The sequence below is a fragment of the Gymnodraco acuticeps genome, unplaced genomic scaffold, assembly GCF_902827175.1.
Source record: "Gymnodraco acuticeps unplaced genomic scaffold, fGymAcu1.1, whole genome shotgun sequence".
Classification (NCBI taxonomy): Eukaryota; Metazoa; Chordata; class Actinopteri; order Perciformes; family Bathydraconidae; genus Gymnodraco; species Gymnodraco acuticeps.
In genome coordinates, this window is record NW_022992059.1 from 1,238,279 (window position 1) to 1,245,230 (window position 6,952).

The window sequence follows — 6,952 nt, forward strand, 5'->3', positions numbered from 1 at the left end:
ATTGGTAAATCCTTGTCGACGTTCGAGCCAAATCTGAAGAATTCCCTCCAGGCATTCCTAAAATAAAATTGACGAGGCATAAAAAGGGAATTGGGTCTTTAACTCAAAGCAGCAGAAACTGAGCTGTGAGAGTGTCAGGCTGAAATCTGTGCTCACATTAGTTCTGTGTGCGCCTCACTTCAGCAGACACACACACATGATGCATGTCATGAACACTGAGAGGAATACATGTGGAAGAGTCGCAATAATTATAATATGTCAAAGGAGCAAGTTCCAACCAATGCTGCAAATAGTCTTTCCTGATAATCAGGCTTGGGTAGTAACAGATTACATGGAATGGGATTACGTTATCAAGATACAAAAAGAAGGTAATTGTAATCCCTGACATAAAAAAAGACGTAATCAGATTACTGGTACTATACTACTGATAATTAATTAATTAATTAATTATGCCTAATTAATATATTTCTGATGCTAAATATGTTGGTTTCTTCTTTTCTAAATTCTCATTGTTCTGTTAATACACTTAGTAGTAAAAAAACGTCTTATTGATTTTCTCTGGTATTTATTTGCATTCCCCATTTACCCATTCAGATGTGACTTATAGAATATAGAATATAATAGAATCATTTAATGTCATTATACATAATGAAAGAAAGAAAACATACATTTATACATATTTCAACCGTTTCATAATATCACAATTTATAGTTCTTGGGCAGGGCCACCACTTGCGGACAGGCAAGGAAGGCAACTGCTTGGGGCCCCGGACCAGAAGGGGGCCCCCAAAGAAGGTACATTAAGAAGGTCCACAGCAACGATAACAAGAAACACCTTTTAATTTACTGCAACGACATGTCGGGAAACCCCCTCAATGCGGCTCCATGCATAGCGCGCCGTAAAATGCTGCTTCTTATCTTAAATTTCGTTGCCAAATAAAACCCTCTCTCTTTTCCTCCGTACCCAAATCTCTTAAAACGGGGCTACAACGGAGCTGATCCAGATTTGCGTCCGATATGAAGTAATATCGGAAATGTAGGCTGGCTTTACACCCACGGCCCTATCAGACACGTTGCTATCAGAAACAATGTCCGAATGTTTGGACGTAATATGATCGGTGCATGTTTACATTAGCATCGCTAACACTCAGAGCTAACCTGTACTGCACAGAGCATGTGTGTGAAGAAGCAGGAAATAAAAAGGAACTCACCTTGTGGTATAACCGGCAAGAGAGAAAGCCTTTGAGCTCCATACTGTTTCAGAAATACTCCTTGATAATCCATGATATGGCGTTTCATCACGGCAGAATCTGCCGGTAGAATCTCCCGCATGAGCTCAGCCCCCTCCTCTTTTTTTTGTTATCAACTATAATTTTTTTAAAGCTTTATACCCAAAATCAGCACTTTTGAAACAGGAAGTGAAATAGAGGGATATGAGGCATGGCTAGAATGGTTGATCTGTTTGGTATTTTGAGCAAAACTTCATAGACATGTTTTTTATATATTTTTATAAATCTGAGACCTATGCTATTGCACATACACACATAGGTTACCAAATAAGGAGTGAGAGTGACGAGTAGAAAAACCGGAAGCTGCGCTAACCTCTGGTGGCTACCATTAGCAGCTAGTTTTTTTTCTCCGATTTTGGCATAAAATGGAATTATGGATTATCAATAATTTGTTCAAAGAGACCGACACATTAGTAACCTATGGGTTAACCTCTGGGCGTTTTAATGCCATTGAACACGACTTTTGATCAGAATAACAGCTAAGGTGAGACGATGTCCCGTTTTTTCTCCGTAATGCTCCATGCTGTGATGTCTGTGTTGCTTCCCCTGTCGCGAGTTCTGACCGCTCAGTGATGATACTATACCTATATAATCTGTGGAGTCTCAGCTTTAATCGGATATATTGTATGTGCAGTTACGATAAGTAATAAGTGTATCTTTATCTTGAGTTCTGTGCCAAACTGTCATTTTTCGCTCAGGGGTCATTTCTTCTTATGAGACTTGTGTTTTGTTTTGGTAAAAATGGTTGGTATTGTCAGTTAGCTGAGATTCTTCCCGTTAATCTGGTATTACACATGAATAGGTTTTTAAATGTTAAGAAGCCCTGAGACACAGTCTTGAAAAAAACCTTTCACGAGCGCCTATTGGGGGGGGCCGCTCGTCCTTAAGAGGTTAAGTGATAAAGAAGACTTTTATATTAAATGAACTTACTTTTTTATGATATCTGCCATGGAGACTAAATGGTGCTGCAAAACAACAATCACCTGCATTTAATAGTGTCAAACAGAGATACATAAGATGATTTTGGGGGAAATTAAATCAAACTGAGTTAAAATAGAGTAAAAACAACACAGTGGAAGGCTCCCTGTATGACAATTATTGGACATATCCATGGTGATGTTCAAAACATGTTAACACTGAAAAAATCCATTGTAGTGGAATAGAAACAGAGAGAGAGTAGAGATAGAGAGAGAGAGAGAGAGAGAGAGAGAGAGAGAGAGAGAGAGAGAGAGAGAGAGAGAGAGATAGAGAGAGAGAGAGAGAGAGAGAGAGAGAGAGAGAGAGAGAGCACCGGTACCGGAGATCGTTGTTGTTAGCTTCTGGTGCTAGCGAGCTACGCTAACAGATATAAGGAGCTTTTACAACAAGGTGGAGGAGAGTCCTCTCCTGCCAGACTGAGAGGCTCAGTGAACTAAAGGACTCTCTCAGTGTTTAGATAGTTCACTTTAGTCTAAGTTATCTCAGTGGGTCTCAAACGTTTTGGTCACGATTAATGTAAACATTTCCGAGGCACACGTTTATATGATCATTATAGTTATAAAAAAATAAGAGAATAAATGAAAAACAGGTATGAAATACTATATGACAGTAAAAAAAAGAATAAAGTTTAAAAGGGATTTGTAAAATATCCATAAAGAAATAGTAAATCTGTTTACAGTTCGGTTTCATATGGGTGTTGAGAGGAGTATCCATAGATCTCTTCATTTTGCTCTCAAAGTGCACCAGATTAATGCTTTTAACTTCAATATTTTAAACAAAATCTTGCCGGGGGAGCATCCCCACGGACCCCCCTAGAGGGTGTTAGGCCCACTCCCAACTTAGCACGTTACCCCTGCTTACACCTATATGCCATGAGCTGATTATCGAGCCTTCATTGTAACAGTCGCGGGTACACTGTGTATTTGCGTGGGGATTGTTGCAGTAGAAAATTCCACCATAGCGACCGGTACATTAATGGGAAACCCTAAATGTTTGAGCACCCTCTTGTCAAGCTACCCCACAGCACCCCCAAAAGAAATCTCTGGCGCCGCCACTGAGCCTGCAACCCCGTGTTGAAGAAATGTGCAGTGCAAAACAGGCTCATTGCAGCCACTAATGCTGTGATAAGACTAGGGATGGGTATCGTTTGAAATGTATTGATTCCCATTCCGGTTCCGCTTATCAATTCCGGTTCTTATCGATTCCGGTTCTTATCGATTCCCCGTTTCCATTCCAAAATTGTAAAAGAAAGAGGTCAAACGTTTCGATAACAAAAATATCTTTATTCTTTTAAGCTTTAACTGACATTTTTACAAATAAAAAATATACATGCAAAACAAATGTATTGCACAATAGCTGTGCTTTATTTTAACTGAGCTGTGCCTGTGGCAAGCTATTAACTTGCCACAGGCATTACACTGTGCCTTGTCTTTTTCTTTCTTAGTGTGGTGGAGCCTCGCTTTAGAGCGTTTACCGCGATCCATCTTTGGTGTTATGAAGTGACTGAGCTCGTGAACTGTCTACGGGAGGGCGGGGGGAGCCTCGCTGCGGGGCAACTGTGGACCTCTGTCGCCTGTCAGCGCAACTTACATGATGCGGTTTTAAAAAATTAAGGGCGGCCCGCTGACGGCCGGCCGTTCTGTGATTCTCCAGAACACACAGATGGCCAGTCCGCCCTTACCCTGTATTCCACGGGGTCACCGCGGCGCCGACGGATCCGGTGGAATACAGGGTCTACCGCATTTAGGAACCGTTAAGCAGAACCGAAATTGTGTATTGTGTATTTTCTTATCGGTTCTCATCTGGAACCGAGTTTCGGTTCCCAAGTTCCCATAAGACACTTTTTTACCAAATATCAGCATTTTCTTTCTTTTCATTTTTTTGCACAGACTGCAAAGTATTATAACTTATTGTTCTAGCAAAGGGATTGCACAATTGTATTTATTTTTTTGACCATACAGACTTATGGAGCATTGTTTTATTATCACTGTTCCAGCAAAGGAATGCTCACGTTCATATTGATGTATTTTAATAAATGTTAACTTGGCCCATTACGTGACTATTTGTGTTGGGGGGGCCCAACTTTCTTTTTTTCTCCAAAGAAGGGGCCTGACAGAAAAAGTTTGAGAACCACTGCCCTAATCTGACAAAAATGTGTGACATTTACAAACATGAGCCAATAGCACTTTCATAAAACAAGACACAAGAAGAAAAACATATTCCCTTTGCAACTCCTGGAGTGAAGCAAAGGAGCTATGGAAAACAGTGCAGTCTGAGCACCAGCTTCACCAGGTCCCCAGAATAAAAAATAAAGCAAGCTATGGTCACTCTGAACCGAGGTATAACAACTTTAAACAGTGTGAACCGAAGTGGTAACTTAGGCAGCACAGCTCTGTGGCCCATAGCGTGAGTAGTGCAGACAACAAACACACTATGTATCTGTGTGTGTGTGTGTGTGTGTGTGTGTGTGTGTGTGTGGTGTGTGTGTGTGTGTGTGTGTGTGTGTGTGTGTGTGTGTGTGTGTGTGTGGATAGTAAGAGTATTCTCCTTTCCCTTGTGAGTCCAACATGCAGACCCACTGCCTCTCATTTTTTTTTAAACTGTGTGGCTTTTTGAATTTTTAACAATAAATCCAGTAATGGGTTCAATCAGTCAGACTAAAACACTAGAGATTTGTGTATTATTGTAAATATAGTTGGGAATAAAACATTTGTTGACAGTTACTTTGTATTTGCATGAATAATTAAGTACTAGTTTATAGGAAATGCAGAGCCTATTTATACTATTGCAATATGGATGGATGCCCCGCATTCATTGAGTTGTACAGTCAACAGTCTCCATGATGATGTGCTGCTGGAATAATAGAGGACTCCATCACTGATCCATCACATTCCACGAGAGAGCCACGATCATAGTGATGACTAATACACCAAAACATATCCAACCGTATTACAATGAATTTCCAATGCACTCCTTCCATTAGAAAACTATAAAAAAAAGCGCCACTGTTTACTAAGCATCACATCTGCTCTCTGCCATACGCATTACAGGCAAATCCGCAATATAATTATTAGATGAATGTTAGAAAAAAAATCCCTTGCCTCCCTTTCGGCGTTTGTTTCGGAATAAAAACCAGTGCGTTTGAAACGGGAACAATAACAGTGGCGAAAGAAGGTGTACCTGTCTGCAAATGGCGCTGAATGTGAAAAATGTCAACAAATGATGAGCAGCTCAGTGACGCTGCGTGAACTCACCGATGTGTTCAGGTGCTGCGGAAGAACGAGACGCTGTGGAGGGATGAAGACGCTCAGCGGGATCTATTCCTTATGAGCTCCAGATAAACAAAGTGGTGATTCATGAGCGTTATCCAGCGGCTTTAACAATGTGTAGGTTCCAGAAGCGAGCGAGCGGCCACCGTGTGCGCCTGTGCCCTCGGCGTTGTCTGACAGACAAAAGCAACGCATCCGGGGGCCTTTCTCATTTCACTAATTTCCCCTCCTCGACTCCTATCCTCGACTCCTATCCTCGTGTCTTAGTCCCGCCCACAGGAGATGCGAGCAGAGGAGCCGAGGAGGGGAACCGAGGAGAGAGGAGGGGAAGCAGCAGGCGGTTAGAGAAATGAGAAATCCTCTCCTCTGAGCGGTCATTTTAAAGAGACGTCCATTAACGATGACAGGAGGCACAGCAGCCCTCTGTCTGATGGACAGATGTGCTTATGATGACTTAGTTATATCAAATCAAATCAAATCAAGTTTTATTTATATAGCACATTTATAAACGATTTTTGGTCGAGCCAAAGTGCTGTACATATAATAAAAATAGCCTACAGTAGAGACACTTTACAGCAAATACAACAGCACAGATTGTTCAGAATATCAGTATGAGACACCCTCTGTCCTTAGACCCTCTGTCCTTAGACCCTCACATCGTACAAGGAAAAACTTCCAGAGAAAACCCACAGTTTAAGGGGAACATGGGAGAAACTTCAGGGAGAGCAACAGAGGGATCCCTCTCCCAGGACGGACAGACGTGCAATAGATGCCGTGTGTAAATCAAAGAGATAATACATTTGACAGCATATAGACCGAATGTTAGGAAATGCATGTGTCTGTAATAAGAAGATGAATCCCCGAGGATGTCAGCTACAATCCTGTGGAAGCCATCAGGGAAGCAGCATGACGAGACCCAAGGCAGGACCGCAGAGACACGTTCAGCCACGACCCGAAGTCCACGACTTAATCCAGAACTCAGGATAGAGGATCCAAGACACAGGACTACAGCAAGAGGATCAGCCTCGACTCCGGATCCCGGCATAGATATAGATACAAAACAAGAAAAAAAGATTTGGCTGGGTTAATCGGAACAAGAGAATACATAGACACAGACAGAGAGGGAAAAGGTCATTGGATAAAAGTTATTCTTGATAACCCTCTAGAAAGATCTCATGAACTTCCCCACTCAATCTATCAAGACCTGAGCAGTTCTATTAGAAGTCCAAGGTAAAGGCACAGGCCGGCGCATACCGCTCATGGAATCCCTCACCATATGAACTCTGACCCCTCAAGTGTACAAGTGAAGAGACACCATGTGTCAGCTCCTTTTTAGAATAGTATTTCTTCTCTTCTCATAGAAACAAGGGTATGAAAAGAACAGCCAGAAACAGAGGAAGAGAGGCACAACGTGACT

At 41.8% G+C, this 6,952-nt stretch overlaps 1 protein-coding gene across 17 annotated transcripts in view; it reads right to left on the reverse strand.

The window, feature by feature from the left end:
- epb41a (erythrocyte membrane protein band 4.1a) overlaps nt 1–5,807 on the reverse strand; it is a 118,602-nt gene extending 112,795 nt beyond the window's left edge. For 7 of the 17 annotated variants that reach the window (XM_034202184.1, XM_034202182.1, XM_034202194.1 and 4 more), the window contains exon 1: nt 5,521–5,799. The gene's annotated coding sequence lies outside the window, so the exon portion shown is untranslated. Of the gene's footprint in view, nt 1–5,520 lie in introns of all 17 variants that reach the window. The other 10 variants (XM_034202196.1, XM_034202191.1, XM_034202183.1 and 7 more) reach the window with 6 other exon arrangements.
- Nucleotides 5,808–6,952: the final 1,145 nt, after the last annotated feature.